Source organism: Anguilla rostrata, chromosome 7, assembly GCF_018555375.3.
Source record: "Anguilla rostrata isolate EN2019 chromosome 7, ASM1855537v3, whole genome shotgun sequence".
NCBI lineage: Eukaryota > Metazoa > Chordata > Actinopteri > Anguilliformes > Anguillidae > Anguilla > Anguilla rostrata.
This window is the reverse complement of record NC_057939.1, coordinates 48,158,723-48,176,466: the sequence shown is the minus strand read 5'-3', so window position 1 is coordinate 48,176,466 and position 17,744 is coordinate 48,158,723.

Below are 17,744 nucleotides of genomic sequence, written 5' to 3'. Positions count from 1 at the left end.
GACAGGATGTACTTCGGTGTAAAGTGTTTGATGTGCATTTTAATATTATTATTTATTATTATTTTTTTTTTCATATCATGATTTTAGAATATTTTATAAATATGTTGCTTGTAATACTAGTAAGTTGTAATGGATCAGAATAAAGTTATTCTTGAAGAGCAAGAAATTGTTGCAACGTTCAGATGCCCCTCCCAAAGTTAAATGCCCTGCCTTCGTTAGCGGAGCACGTTAGCCCAGTGTGTAGCAGTGATGTCATACAGGAACTATGAGAACTCTGGAAGGACGGGGCTGTGCATGGGATGGCATGGGTACTCTCTGATCAAAAGGGCAGACTTCAACATCTCACCCCCGAGTTCTCCACCCACTCCCCCCCTCCCCCTCTCTCTTCACTGCTCCACTACTTTGACTTTTTTATACCGCTTTTGGGCAATTTCAGTGTAATGAAATGGAATTGCCTAATTTAGAAGCTGAAAGCTGCAACTGGGCCTGTGTAAAGTGCAATGGTGTTTGGGTGTTTGTGTGTGTGCGGTGTGCATGCGAGGTGGTGTTGTGCATGTGCGCATAGTGTGTGTGTGTCTGTGTGTCTGTTTGTGTTTGGGTGTGTGTGTGTGTGTGTATGCATGCATGTCTGTGGTGTCTGTTTGTGTTTGGGTGTGTGTGTGTGTGTGTGTATGCATGCATGTGTGCGTGTCTGTTTGGGTGTGTGTGTGTGTGCGCGTGTGTGTGCGTGTCTGTTTGTGTTTGTGTGTGTGTGTGCGTGTGTGACAGGCAGATCTCTCGTGAGCAATCTGGCGAACGTCGCTGGTCCCTGGATGCTGATTAGTCAGATGCACAGCAGAGTTTGCTGTCAGGGACAAATTTGTATTTTTCACTGCAGATTTCGTAACAACTTTTCAGGAACAGCAAAAAAATATCTGCGGAGTTGGGGTTTATTCAGGATACAGCTGCTGGCACATACCAATCTGAAATTGTCCTAATACTAACCCTTAATTTCTATTTTAATGCTGTAAATAACCTCTTTATGATATCTTACAAGCAGCCCCTGAGGGTGTTTTCAGGAATCTTTCTCGGCTGGGTTTAACCTTTGGATTTGCAAGCTTTAGTAAAAATCCCTCCATAAGCAAAGATGATCTCCACAGAAATAAATTCATTAATTCTGCACAGGGACCGAGTTCAAGCCAGACAGCCAAGACTGGCTCCTCAGCTCTACCCAGTCATAAGAGAGCGATATCTCACAGTCGAAAGGGAGCCTTGACTAATCGCACTGAAAAGAAAGACCAAAAGAAAAAAAGAAAGAAAGGAGTGGAACTAGTGACAGAAGTGTCTGTATCAAAGCTCTTTACATGCCATGAAAGGTTATGGTTCCATGAAACAAACAAACAAACAAACAAACAAACCGAAAAGACAACAGAAAACAGTTTGGTAGTCTGTGCTGTAGCCCCTGGTTATGAGCAGCACACTGCCACGGCTGTGCGTTAAGCAGGATGGAGTACAGATGGCTAATTAATCGGAGAAATTCTCATTACGAGACACACAGAGGATGTTTCTGTGAGGAAAACTAAATTAAGGCCGCTGAAGACAAGAGCGATATCAACCATTATTAATCCTCTTGGCACAATTCCACGCCATTGTCTCTGATTTTAAACACATAGTTTGCTTCTGGAATGATGATACTCTCTATATCTGCAATTCTGATTCCATTCTTATTGTAATATCTTTATATAATTTTGGGATTATTTGAATATATTTGGACGTGTTAATTTATTTATGCATTTATTTATTTATGACCACAGCAGAGGAAGCTGTGAACAGTGGATTATGAGCTGATTCCCGAAGGCTCAGAACTGCATAGCAGGCATATTTAGACAAATGAAGTCTTTTTTCCAAGAACTTTCGAACCCTCACTAGTCTACCCCACTGACCTGCTGAACAAAGACATGTTTTGGGGAAATGAAGCTAAACGTGGAACAGTACTATTTTGAACAGCAGTGTGTGTGTTTGATAGAAAATGCTGCCACGTCATAGGTCATTTGAAGGTGCCATGGATGGTCTTAGTTTAATTTCCTGTCTTCATAAGAAGCTATGAAGTTTTTATAAAGCTGCATGCCTGCATGCCAGACTGTACTGAAGCTGATTTAGTCAACTCCCTGTTTTTTTTTTCTTTCTTGTAGCCTGAGTTGGTGGTGCTGGTAACCCAAGTAAAGCTCTATTTGTGGTGCACTGGGGTACAAAATACTTAATGGACCACCTGTGCCAGGTGAGGGTGTCAGTAATGGTGTATGCAGCGGCCTCAGGAGACTCCATTGAATTCAGACATAATTTCTGCTTGAATTTAGATAATAATATCACAACAGATCACAACGGTCAAAAAATAAATATACAACGGGCATTCTCTGTAATCAGAAAAATAGGACTGGTAATTATCAGAATAGTTCTCTATGTTCAAAACAAATTAAAATAATGCTGTTAATTTAGTCTCTGAGCTTAATGGATCATTTTCAAGCATATTCGAAAATGAAAGCTGTGCTTTCATCAAGCACGTGTTTCGAAATGTCTCTCTCGATTTCCAGATGAAGAGGAATAATCTTTGGTTCGTGCCCCACCTGTTTGGGAGGGTGCTGTGTGTGACCGCACAGGTCGCTTCTTAGCACCGTGTTGCTAGGCAGCCAGTTCAGGTTGAGCTATTTTAGTGGCTTCCATTGGCTCACATTTCATTGCATTGAACGCGCACGCATATGTTTATGCATGAGGAACCCCTTGCTTGAATAAGCAACATTATGACTGTGCACATTAAACACAGAGTTGATTAAATACGGAGCTACAAAGCATTCACGGTTCTGAGTGTACTTTTCAATGACATTTTAACAATAATTTATTGTGTTATTATCCGACCTTTGTTCAGCCTCATACTGAATCCCAGACACGATAAAAATCTAGCAGTTGTGTTTACAGTGAACACATAACTGGATAAATTGAGACCACATCAAATTTTCTGTTTGAAGGTTTACGGGTATGTGTCTGTGTAAAATCTTACTTTTGATATTCTTTCATGAACTATTGACCACATTTTATTTGAATTCCAAACACAAATATTGTCATTCAGAACATTTATTTGCAGAAAATGACAACCAGCCAAAGTGCTAAAAACACAGTGTTGTTATACATAATAATAATGTAAAGTAAACAAGTTTGCACCAATAAATAATCAAAATGACAATGTCTTTGCTGAAGAAGGATTCAACTACCAGTATTTGGTGGAGTAAATCTGATTCTTCTTAGAAAAATATGGGGTGGTCTCTTAATTCTTTCTAGAGCTGGGATGCAGAACTAAAGAAGAGGTCAACACCGTGTGGCTTTTGAGTAAATCGGGGCCTAGTTCAGCTGTTGATGAGGCCCATATGAGATATTAATTTATTATGATATGAACCGAGTGCACAGAGCCCTTAGCCAGTATGAGGAATGATTTATACAACTGCTGTCCTGTGGTTTAACTATAATGCTGGTGTTAGCCTGTGTACACAGCGGCACAGCCACAATGATGTTTCACACACACTTGCTGGTCTGGGAATGTTGCTTATATAACGTGTGGGAATGTATTGGGGCCGGGAGGAGTAGTGTTCACATGCTACGCCTTTACGTGTGTGTGTGTGTGTGTGTGTGTGTGTGTGGTTACATGCATTTCCTCGTTTTATTAGTCACTTTCTTTATGAAGCCAAGTTTTATTCACCAATGGTCACAAACTGACTTTCAGATCATTTTAGATTTAGAATTTTAGACTTAGCACGAATGAGTTGTTTTGCCAGCAGACTAATTGATGATGGACTGAGTGGTATATTCCCAGGTGGGGCTAATTATGGGCCTGTGTAATATCAGCTGTGCTGACTAATGGAACTTTTTTTTTGTTGCAATTTGAGCTGGACAGTAGGTTGACAAGGCATTTGCTGCCTAGTTTCGTAAATGATCCGAACTGCATTGATGCAAATGTCCAAGAAATATGTCACACCTAGGCGTCTGACGGCTTCATGACATTATGTTCTCTTACATCGTACTGTAAGTCCCTGAGGATGAGATACTCTCCTAAACGAATGTGACGTAACGATACTGGGTTGTCAAAAGAGCTCGGGATCACGACGCCTGAACAGAATCCGGAAAAGACAAGACGTGGCGTACGGAGAGGAGGCTTGTATCTTTCCATTTTTATTTACTTGTAAACGACATGTTCTCTTTGCTGAGTGACTGAGCTTGCGAGGTGAAGGCCACACTTTATTACCCTGGGGTTTCCCGTCCGCATTGTGTCCGAACCACGAGGAGCCAGCTGTTCATTCGTCTCCTCTAAGAATGGGGATTGCAGAGATAATAGAATACAGGCTACAATTCTCCTTCATAGATAATGAAACCCATGTTATTTTCTCTCTCTTGTGTATGACTAACCCAGCTCATATATATACATACACACACATACACACACATGCATGTACACACACACACACACATATATATAAGCAAATATATGTAGTATATATAAGCAAATGAAATTCATGTTTTCTCAGCCACAGGAAGTCTCCAGTGTGTCCCTGAGTAGGATACGCACAGGGCTCTGAAAAACCGCAGAGTCATTTACTAATGGAACAAAAAAAAAAAAAAAATGAACTCCCCTCGCCGAGCAGAACGACCTGTAAAACTGTGAATATCAAAGGCCTGTGGTGTTCTATCAGAACCGGCGGTTTAATTGTGCGGGGCGGAGAACGGGCCATAAATCACCGGATATTGTATTGCCGTTTCGCATCACGGTAACGAGCGCTTTCGCACGTGCCGGATGTTTTCCCCAGGACTCTCGCTCTCTTTGCCAGCGGGAGAATTCCTGGACAGACCTGGGAGAACAGTTTTGAAAAAGCGTGCCTCTCTCTCTCTCTCTCTCTCTCTCTCTCATTCTCTCTTCTCCCCACAGTTGCTCTCCTCTGCCAAGAATAGAAACATTAGCTAATGGGTCGGGTGGTGGTGCAGTCTTGCTGTCCTTCCATTCCTCTGGTCTTAGTGTTCACAGAGTAGAAGAGGGGTTGGAATAGTTTCAGTTGACATTGTCACATAAACCTCGGCACGAAAAGGTTGGAGAACACTCCCTATAAACCATCACTCTTATCTCTCTCTCCCCCTCTCTCTCTCTCTCTCTCATATCACATTTAAGAGAGGTCAGTCTATGCTCTACCCACTGGGCTCTGTCTCAGTGATGATAGAAAGCATCTCAGGCATCGGGCATCCATCTACATGCGATCATATCGCAGGAAATGAAAAACGCAGTGTGTGTGTGTGTGTTCATACGTGCGTGAGCTTGTAGCATACATGTGCTTGTGCACACGTTTGTACGTGTGTGCCTATGCACGTGTGGGTGTGTATCTGCGTTTGTGTGCTTAACGCGTGTGTCTGTGTGCAAGCGTGTGCGTGTCTGTGTGCAAGCGTGTGCGCGTCTGTGTGCACGCGTGTGCGTGTGTGCACGCACGGCCGTGTTCATCCTCGCTGACTAACTGACTAAGTGGCTGACTAACTTAAGCTCTCAGCACTCTAATTAAAACAAGGCTTCTCGGAGCACTGGGAGAGCAATAAAACGGTTTAATTAAATTCAAAGGACAGCTTATTGGACAAAAACATTTAGCCGGATTCAGCTGCGTCATTTAAGATTGACACATTCCTGGACACGCAGCCCATCGCAACGTGAAGTCCCTCCACCTGTACACCGGCGTTTGTTTTATTTCATTTGTTCTTAATGCTACTGAATCCAAAAGGTACTTTCGGGTTCAGAGCGAGTTCCTTCGGTCTGCGTGGATCAACATCGCTATTCCGTTCCGTGTAATGGCGGCAAGTACCTAAGTGTTTTTATGTGCTCCAGAGGCTAAAAAATAGCAGCAATAATTTGAGAACAAGTTTAAACTTTGTATACGAGGGAATGAGATGAAATGGAACAAGCAGGAAGTTATGTTTTTTGTTTTTTATTTCTGTAGGTGCTGTAATTACCAGCAATGCTATGAATGTAAAAAGCTGTCAAACAGAAAGGGGATGTAATCTCTCATGAAAAACACATTGCTCAGCAATGGCTGATAGCGTGTTCTCAGTGGCCCTAGATGTACCGTTTTACTCATTGGCTGAAATTACTTACCCGTTTCGCCCCAGCGTGAGTGCAAAAGATGGTTTTCAGCTACTTAGGGCCCGAGCAAATTGAGATGATATTAAAAAGCGAGGGTCACTGAGCAGAGAACTGTGTTTTTAATGAATCAATTTATACTCCAAAAAACCAGAGCACACCCCACCCCCCCTTTAATAGAGTTCTCAGACAGGATGATATAGAGTTCCCTGAACAGACCGCATTGTTAGTTACTCAACCTTTGCTAAGTGCCTGGAAACCGATAGATCAATGCGATAAATCAAGAACCAAAAACAGCTTCACGTCCGTGACCTTTCTGTCCAATCAACACCAGCGGCAAATCTCTAACCTTAACCAAACAATGACTTTTCAGTTTCTACATGTCTCCCCTATAATTTAGGTTTATTGTGTTTTTTTAATAATGTTGGGTGGTTGTTTAATGAATATATTTATACTGTTTTCCTGGATTCGCATATTTAAATATTGTGGTCCGGGTTAGTATCTCTCAGTTATGCCATCGTTATAAGCTATTTTTGCAACTGCAGAGTGCCGTTTATGATTTTCACTCATACATTCACAGCCATTCTTTATTCATACAGAAAACTTGACCGAATATTATAACAATCAAATAGTCAGACAAACAAATAAGATTCATCATGAAGCTTAATTATGATTTGCATACAATATTCGCTTATTCAAATAGATTGGTTTGTATGTATCTGTAATAGAGCATGGATGCCCCACCTCATCCACCGCCAGGTATCCTTATATGGAAAATGTAAGAGTAAAGTGCTTCAGTTGAATTACCATGTAATATTTGCATCTGTATTAATTTGGCAGAATTAAATGTGTCAGGATGAATTATACTAATTAGTAAAGGTGACATTGGCTGATTGGCCTGCATTCAAGTTTCCAGTAACATGATACTCATGTGAATGTGAGCACAAAATTCAGGTATGCACAGGCACCTCTAAAACAAGTAATGGACTTCTTTGATATACAAGGTCATTTACTGAAAATAAAACCAGGTTTACGTTGGAACACCCGGTCCTCGGAAGATATAAACTTCCTGTCGTGTGGAAGAACCTGGAGACAGGTGAAAAATTTGCCAAGTGACCTTTGCCCTGCCTTACAGGTTTACCTTGGAACAGCCAGACAGCCAGACATCAACTTCCTGTTGTGTGAAAAAACCTGGAGACAGGTGAAAAATTGGCCAAGTCACCTTTGTCCTGCCTTATAGACCCCCTTACATTCGCTGTTCAATAACATTCCCCCCCGTTCTTCTCTCTGTCCTCTACATGGCCTCCTTACTTCAGGAAGCCAGAAAAATTGTCCAAGATTCATCGAGTTTCGCTCCAAGGTTAAGAGGCCTTGTTCTGAGTCTCCTGTAAGCATTGGAGACATGCAAACACATCACAATGTGGTGATATCGTGGAGTAGAGCAAGGAGGCCAATCAATAGGTTTCAGCATGGCTGAGAATGAAATTCAATTATATTATGCAAGCTTGTACATTTACAAGTTCAAAAGAAGAGAGGCTATTGATTTGGAAGAAATATCTACTGCAAAGCTTGGCACTATTTTCCATCCACACAGAAGCCATGAGCAGCAAAAAACAAGATGTATTCTGCTGCACACTTGAATTTTTTTGCTGCTATCTTTTCATGGGTGTGATATTCAAAAGATCACAGCCGGTCACGGCTCTAAAATGGCCATTTATCCCGGACTAGTTGAAATCGTGAAAAGGAAAAATAAAAAAAGATAAATTCTGAGAACTATCATCATGTGATGTTTGCATGCTAATGAGAGCTTTAAAGTTTCACTTCATAATTAACGGAATTATGCCTTACAGGAGTGGGCTTAATTAAGGCCCGTGAAAGGCTCTCTCGTGGCTGCTGATTGGCTGTGCGTGCTCAGGCACTTTGAGTGCTCACGGCTGGAAGCAGCCGGCCTTTTTGCATGGTAATGGGCCTGCCCTCTTCAACCCAAGGACACGGCCAGGTATCCATCCACGGCTGTGTAATCTGTTGAGCCCGTGGCTCTGTGACATGTGAGGCAGTTAAGGCTTCGCTAGTGTCAGCAGTGGAATCCATTGGTCTGTTGGGCTGAGGGCGGAGCCTAAGGTTCTGACTCCTGCCTCACTGTAGCTCAACTGCTCGTGAACTTACTTGTACTTGAAGGTGCCGTCAAGTTCCCTGACCCTGTATTCTTCTTACTATCTGAAGATGAAAAAATGGAACGCAAGCTGTAAGCAACAAGGTGTAAGACCACCAGGCAGACAGAGAAGAAACATACTCCTGTTAACAAAAATGTACAAGTTTTAAAACACACGTATCGGTACTGTGCTCCCCACTACTGGGCTGCTGGTTCCCAAGCTAACCATATTTCCCCCCAAACTGCATTCAATTCCATCTCATCTCTCAGATCACATTAATCATAAATATCACTTTACTCGGTGAGTTTCAAACGCTGAAGGTTACGTTAGAGTAGCTCTCCCCTGCAAAGCCAAACTGAACTGATTGAGCTCTCCAGCTGAACTGAACAGATCTCCAATTGTGTTCTGTACCAGGTTGTTCAAGGAAAGACAGATGAGAAGGAAGGAGTTCAGTTACACTTAACAGTCAGCCAATTAGCTGGTTAGCTAATTTAGTAGCTACTTTATTCAGAGATTAATGGCTACATACCCAGCTAGCTTACAAGCTAAGAGATCCTTTCACAAATAAGGATTAGGCTGTTTACCCTCCTCGGCTTCATTGCTCACAAATAGCTAATCAATGCCCATACATAACAGATATAAAATTGTGCTCTTACTATATTAGTTTCTATAAATATTCAACCAAGCAACCAAAAACAATATTAAGGTGCGGTTGTATGTAAACTGGACAGTGATGATTGTGTTGGCTATAACTGTGGAGGCTGATTCTGGTCTACAAGGATATTGTGTATTATTTTATCAGTTGTAGCCGGGCTGCGGCCCATGACAGTCCTGTTAGATCAACAAAGCATCGCAAGAGTGTGATTAGGGACACAGGCCCGTGTTCGTGCTGTTTTCTCTTGAAAAATGAATGAGCTGCAGACTGGAGCTCTGTTTGTCTCTGCTAATTGTCTTCCTCAAATTACATTTTGAGCCTGGCTTGTGCAATAACTGTAAATCACTAAATGGCAAGAAATTATTTGTTTATTTATTTCTTCATTCATTTATTTTCGGTTTCCAAAGGGGCCAGAGAGCAGAGCTCTAGCAATGAATTGCCTGGTACAGTATCTTGCGGAAGTGAAGGCTAATTAGGGATACATCGATAAGCGTGAATTGTTGTGGATGGCAAACAGAACAAAGGTCAATAGATAAAACAGAACTGCTCCCTTTACATGGGATGGGGTTACTGGAATTTTGTTTACTTTTTATGTGGTAGGGACATGTTCCTGAATTTATTTGTAATTGAGAAAAAAAACATTTTGTTCAGTTTGTGTCATTCTGGCGGTTATAAGTCATTAGTCAAAATAAGTCATATTACAAAAAAAGATATTGGTCACACTTTGAGTGTCCAATGGTTGACAATGAAATTGATATCAATTGAATATCAGGCTTCACTCTTGACTCCTGTCAAGAAACACTACATTGACACTCAAGACTCTTGTCAAGGAACACTCTATTGACACTCAACAAAGTATTACCTGAGTGTCTGCAGTATCTTAACCTTCGCTTTTCATTAGGTGAGCAGATATCAGTTGAGCATCAAAAATTTAGATGAAGGTCTACTTACCATCTACTGCACGTAACTGACCTGTCTGTGGACATTTCAATTAATGTAGAGTGAATCTTAATAACAGTGAACTAAATATCACAAGACTATCAACAAATTGTCATTTACCCACATTTCATCCTCATGTGACATCACCACCAGTGACCCTGGTTTCATTTTGGCTGTCTCTATACTGTTCGCTCACAGATGGACCACAGAAAACATTTTGCATAGTGGGCACAGGGAGTCTTAAGTGGTCACTTAAACAAAAAAGTCAGATCATGTACATTTTTGAGACTAATTAAACAATTAAGAGCAAAAGTTGGCATGAAATCCATGCACAAATATGGCCTTCCTTGCCCAACCCTGGCACAGTCCACAGAGTGCTTCAATTTTCCGGGCTAAAAAGAATTAGCTGTGACATCAGCATATACGATTGAGGGGCTTTTTTGAGCCATGACTTTGTCCATTACATGTGTCCATTTACACACAGTTTTCCCTGTGAGCCACTTAATGCTGGCTGGCACAGAGCCTGTGCTAAGCTTTAATAGGAATACATTTTATAGATGCAGAAGCATTTTATTTTATGAATTAGTAAATGAATGACTGAAAGAATGAATGAGAGCAGAGGCTTTTATTTGCCCAGATAAGGAGGAAGATCTCAGAGCGAGGTCATTGGCTATGTCCTGGGTGAATGAGACACATTTGCATGGCATGCGCCACTCAGGAAATTGACCAATGAAATGGCAGGGAACGCAGGACAGCAGCGTACCGGTCTGGGAAGGGCTTTAGACCTCTGGATATTAGCCAGAATTTATATGCATGGAAAAGTGGACGTCCTTTCAAACGTGATTACCATTTTTACTTCCTTCTTTTCCCCCTGCTGGGTGAATATTTATTCGTTTTTCACTCCAGTGTGTGGCCCGTCAGCTTCGATGAAAAGCTTAGTTCCCATCACTTTCCTTTGCAGTCGATTCCTGACCTCTTGCTCTGGGAAACCTCTGAATTCTAATTCTCGGTTTTTTATTATTATTATTGCTTCAGTCAAGCCGCCAATGAAAAGGTGAGACAACAGCTGGGGGGTGTGGCATTGCGGCATCGGGATGCGGACGCACAGGAAGTCAACGATACACAAAGCAATTTTGCATGCTCTTTATGATTCCAGTGAGTCTGGCTCGTCGTATCGTCACGGCAGCACTTTTGGAATTATTTCCAGTTTAATTCAGTAGGGCTTTCATTACAGGGGAGAAAGATAAAAAATATATATATATAAAAAAACTGATTACACTGTAAACTTAAACTGCTTGTGCTCCTAGCAACTGGGAAATGAAGCAGCATAATATCATCCCCAGTAATTACACGTGAAATATGCAGTATTTACAGAATAAAATATGAATGCTTGTAATCTGCGGGGGGTGAAAAATGACGGAGGCCTATTCCGTGGCATTATTGACTTCTAATGCCAGCAGGTTTACAGGGGAAAAAAATAACAATCGCAGTAAGGCTGCTTCAGAGAATAAAGACGTCTGACGTAAGGAGGACGATTCTTTTGTGGGGGTGATGGGGGGTGGGGGTGGGGGGGGTGAATGCGCTCCTCGTCGAAATGTAAAAACGCTGTACGGGGTGACCTTGACTGGTTCCACGCGCAAGCACTGGCCTGCTGGGATTGTTGAAGGCAGGCTATATGTGGAAACGCGTGTCCTCTAATGAACGAAGTCATGTTTGAGTCCCTTGCGCTGTCTGGTGGGGGGGGGGGGGTCATTTGAGGAAACCACTGGATGAAGCGTTCAGTTTTTTCAAACGTTTCAGAACGACCTGTAATCTCTGATCCCTGTGTATCTTTTTTTTAATTCTTTTTTTTTAATTGGTGTATATCCTGCTTTAATTAATGACCTAGATGCTGACAGCCACGGGGCAACACTTGCTTTGTGAGATATTTCAATAAAATGGCGAAATGCATAGAATTAGCCTGGATCGGTTTTGCATTTTTAATTTTGGCTTTGTTGAAGCAAATTGTAAAAAAAGGAACTGTTTAAAAATAACTGTGCGAGTGACTATGCGAGAACACTGGCATGACTGAGAGAGATGTGGGGTGGTTCATCCTGTCAAGGCACTGTTCTAGTGCATGGACGGGCATGGTCTGGTGTCTGTCAAGGTACTAGTACATGGATGAGCCCCACAGTTTGGTATCTGTCAAGGCACTGTTCTAGTGCATGGATGGTCCCCACAGTCTGGTATCTGTCAAGGCACTGTTCTACTGCATGGATGGTCCCCACAGTCTGGTATCTGTCAAGACACTGTTCTAGTAAAAGCTGAAAAACTCTTACTAAATACACTTACTAACTACACTTAGACTAAACACTTACTAAAATAGCATGCTTTTGAATGTTTTTTTTTTTGTTGTAACATCCAATTAAACTGGAAAATTCTGTTTGATTGGATGATAATTTGAAGGTGCTAATCAGCTGAGCTTCTCTCAGTCAAGGAGCCTTAGCAACAGCTCCTTCTCAGAGAAGCCTGTGTGTTAATTACCCTCCAAACAGCCAATGGGAGACCAGCTGATTCTCAGATACATTCCAAAATGCCGTCATAAACCGAAAACTAGGTGTTCTTTCAGATCACACAACTCCAGAAGAAAAATAGTTCCAATCAGTGTCACCGCTACTTTAGGGCTTGAAACAAATTGTTACACCTTGTTCAGAGTCAAAAATAGCATTTTGAATACTGCAAGAAACCAGTTGAAGTTCTGTAGACTACAGACAATTTTGAAAGAAACTTATATTTTAATCAATAGTAAGAACAAAATTATTCTTCCATAAGATTGCTCTTCTACTTCTTAACGTGTTTCACTGAAAATTCTCAGAGATCAGTAGGACTGTTTTCTGTTTTCTAAAGTGTTAAATTAGTTAAAATGTGGAGTTCACCCAGGACTGGTTTGGATCTGAGATATGCCAGTGCTTCTAATTCCTTATTTTGGACAGTAATCATTTCTCTGTGTACAACATTTGGTGATAACTAAGTGGAGTTTTCATTAAAACTTGGCTTTTACCTGTGAACAAAACATAAAGAAACAGGTGCAATGAATTAATCATTGAAAATGGTTGTTTTTCCGTTAGCCCAGGTGCTAGCTACATTTTTGTGAGTTCAGTCTCTTTCCATTAGCCTTAATGGACATCAAAGCCAGTTATTTGGCCTTTTCCCAAACTGACTAGCAAATAAATCCATTCGGGTCTCTCGTCTACCTCACTTTAATTTTATGCACACAATTGTCATTCCAATTTGGCTGGTTACATAAAATATATGCTAATGGTAGCATGCCTATCAATACAGGAGGTCCTATTCATCACAGTAACCTGAAAGCACAGCGCCTTAACTATAGGAGTCCCTCTGAAAAACATAGTATGATCCTAATAGTTGCAGGATAGGGTCCACTTGAGTGTAGCTACAGATATAAACAGCATTAACGAATGTTTAGGTAGGACGAATTATTGGAAAAGAAAGCAGGAGGGGAAAGTAGGAAGGGGTTAGAGGTAAGTGTGCTGCCGTACTGATTTTATTTTCCTTTAAAGTAGCAGAAAAAAAATGCAGCCGGGCCTGGTGAAAACTTTTTAATGACTTACTTCACTGACCTGCGGTGCACTTCACATTTTACAAATTGGAGTTGAAATGCAGTCTTGGGATAAAAAGAGAAAACCCTCAGGGTTATAAACTTGCTTCTCAAAAAATATATATATTTTATTTATCGTAGGTTAACCTACAATACAAACGCACACATACACAAACTCACAGGCAGGAATGCACACACACACACACACACACACACACTCACTCACAGGCAGGCAGGCAGGGATTTAACACACACACACCCACACACACACACACACATACACAGACACACACACTCACTCACAGGCAGGCAGACACACACACTCACTCACAGGCAGGCAGACACACACACACACACACATACACAGACACACACACTCACTCACAGGCAGGCAGGCAGGCACACACACACACAGTGGAGCTGACAGCAGGGAAGAGTGAGGAATGCAGCAGAGAGCTGGCTGCATTCAGCTCTGTTATTGCAGGGAGGGTTTTCTGCTTGAGCAGCTGTGGTTAGCCAGCCTCGTCCAGCTTTGCCATTGGTCAATCAGAGGATCTGGTGTGGGCAAACAGGGTGAACCGCTCAGGGGAGTTCTACAAAGGTTGAGACACTGGCCCAATCTACAGTACAATATACAGTACAACAGTATAACCTTTGTAATTGCTATCATTAATCGTCAGCATCATTTGTATGATTATTTCATCTTAAATATTTCCAATTTCCAGCTTCTGTACAAATACCTTTCATTTAAAAAGAGCTACAGTTTTACTAAATGCTGTTTGGGTACCATTTCTCATAGGCATAGGCACAGTTGTAAGTCTCTATTTGGGAATCGAACCTGCAATCTTTTGGTCTACAGGCTCAGTTCCTCAACCCTTGGCATCACACTTCTGCCCAATTTTCTGTTGTGTTTTTCTAAAAGTGAGCTACTTTCTCCAAAGGCAGAAATTGTTTCTCACAGGCTAATTTGATTAGGTTGAACATTTAATGTACCATCTCTGTTCACGAGAAATTGTAGCTTTCAGTCACATCATTGCCCAGCACACTGAGCTTCATTATCTTACTAGAGCTCACGAGAGATTTACTGGTAATGAGAACAAGGTGGAAATTTAATGATGGCTACTGCTGTCACTACCTCTGCCTGGCACCTGTGCAGTTAACCAGTTACACATCACGTTTATCACCATCAGAACCAAAACGAGGAAATAACCACGAAGCAAATGTAGCTTTGGATAAGATTAAATCGAATTTAACAGACATCTGTATCCAGATCGAATTGAACCGCTTACATTCTTCTACATACAGTCCATTTATAAGGCTGATATTTACTGAAGCGATTCACGTTTTAACGCGATTCTCGCTCAAGGGTACAACGGCAGTGCCCCACCTGGAAAGCAGATCTATAATCTTTGTGTTGCAAGGCCAGTTCTCTAACGATTATGCTACACTGCCACACCTGTATATAAAGTGCCTAAGATGAATCGGTGAATTGATGCATCTGTTGATCGCAAGTGTGTGTGTCCTTTTAAAAAAGAAAAATTGTTAAAGAAAATCCTGGATTATTTATTATTTTTGCATACAAAGTATACATGTACTATAAATGACATCCTGTCGAGAAGAATACATTTCCTGTAAGATGGCAGAATCTTTAACCGTGAGGAATGATATGGTGTGACAGCTATATAATGCAGGCGAAAGACCAGAGTAAATTTCCATATGTCAGAGAAATTGCCCTTTTGGGTTGGCGTATGCAGCATTTTTGACGTAAAGATATAGCACACATAAAGACAGGAAAATGAGATTTTGTAGTAAACTTCTGACATCTGCTGGCAACATATGAAACTGCAGGTTGTGTTTAAACAGATGATGTTATCAGAAAACAACATATGATTATGATCTGGGGCGTAACCAGAATCTTAAAAACACAGAGGTCATGAGACTCGGCGGGAGTGGGGTGAGAGGTTAGGCTGGGATTTGCTGTTTTTTCCCTTAAATTTGTTCATTTTTAAGGATTCATTTTTACAGTGTAAATGCTGTACATAGCCTATGCCTCTACGTTTGGCTTAAATTTAAGAAAAGACCTTTCATTCCCCTCCTAAATGAATTACAACTGATGTTCTCACTAAAGAATTAAGTTAATTATGGGCTTTTGAAATGGACATGGAAAAAATACCTAGGACATGACCTTGGTGTCCTCAATGATAGCTACAGCATGATTATATCTTTCCAGTGGATTTTTTTCAGTACTTAATCAGAGAAATTTTCTCAAACACGCACTTGCTCCCTTTAATTCTCACCAGAAGTTGTAATCATCAATTGCACCTCCCAATTGGTTTCTATGACCTCCTTTCATCATATGCACTTGCCCATGAGCTAGGAACAGTTTCCAATGCTACATGCCATGCCGAACAACAGGAGAGGTAGCACCAAACTAAAGAGACACACTAGGCTGTCTCTCAGTTACAAGACAACTGGTATCGCATGGGCATCTGATTCAGTTTGGGGAGGAGCTGTTGCAGCAGTAACTTTGGATACCATGACTGACTTTAGCCCACGCTATACCCCTGGCAAGTAAATGCAAACTGCATCTTTTTGCTTTGGAGTCATATAGTTGGCTAATGACTAGCAATGTTTAAGCCATAGGCCCCAGCCTTTGCTTGTGATCAATGGAGTCACTCAGAACCTCATCACATACAAGTAGAGAGCAATGAAATTGAAAACCAATGTGAAAGGCCAACATTGACTTTGCCTTCTGAGGGTATGTGCAGAGTCAAACCATGCCAATAAAAAAATCTGTCCATAGACCATTACAGAGCTGTATCAGAACCCTTTGCTGTTAGATCACTATTGTATCTCCATTTTCTTGTTCACTACCCATACATTTTTTTTAAATGTTGTATTCTCCTACCTTTTATAAAGCTCATTAATTAATGAGGTGTGTCTTTCTAATTAATTATAGTTTATTGCCACTGATTTTTAGGTACGCTACAGTCGGTTTATTGAACACATTCTCTTATGAAATGTTCCTTCGTTGAAAAAAGCTCCAAAACCAATTTAATTGTAAATTTGATTTGCGTTAAATACCATGGGATGCTTGTAATAAAACCAGCCTCATTGAGAGGAGGCTATACCCATAAATACCTTAGCAGAACCGCTGCTCTGTTAAAATCCACATTTATGTTACTTGTAGTGCAGTAAAGGAAAATTAATCCTATAGGATGTGCTAATGCTCAAACCCCATGACTGCATCGTGACACAGTTCTGTGGTTCAAACGCCTAAATGACCGAAGAAAGTATAAGTAGGCCTATGCTTTAAAATATCTATGGCAGTGTTTCTCAACCCGGCCCTGGGGACCCACTGGCCTGCATGTTTTAGATGTCTTCCGGCTCCAACACACCTGATTCAAATGAATGGGTCGTCATCAAGCTCTGCAGAAGCCTGATAATGACCCATGCATTTGAATCAGATGTGTTGGAGCAGGGAGACATCTAAAACATGCAGGGCAGTGGGTCCCCAGGACCAGGGTTGAGAAACACTGATCTGTGGTACCATAAAATATCTATGGTACCAAAATAGCTAGTAGGCTACACGTACATTATAAATGATGGGCCAGGGAGATGTGGCATAACTCTGCAGAAACACGGCGCTAAGCAACGCTTTCAGAGAGTGCATTATCTGGATTCTGTTTTAGTTTACTCACGACACTAACAACTCCGTGGCGGTCTCAGTAATTTCACGAAGCGTCTTAATCTCCTGAGTGAACAGGGAGACAGGTTTACAGAAGATACCGGATGTGCTGGGACCTGAAGGTGGAACCAAAGTAATTATCCTGCCTGGTTGTATATCGTGCTCAACTGAAGACAGGACCAGGCAGCAGAGTATTTAATGTGTGAAGGTGGGTAGGCAGCTTTTTACAGGTGGAGGCAATTGTGTGGTTTAAAAAGCGTGTTCTGTGAACCCATGGTCCGCTTTGTCTGGTACCTCACTCACGAGCTGAAGGGATACAGAAGCTATTTACACTAAACAAATTCACAGTGGCGCTGATTGCCTGCAAAACTACCCAGCGGCCACCTCCCAGGCAAATGAGTGTCCGCGCTCCCGCGTCCTCTCCTTTTGCCTTTTCGCCAGCAACTTGAACTTCTAACAATGTGATTCACCTGCGGAGCGGACCTGTCACCGGGTTTCTGACTGTGACCTCGGGTTTGATTTAACCTGCGAGTGGACCATGTAATCAGACGTGGGTTTAACAAGGCAAACATTTG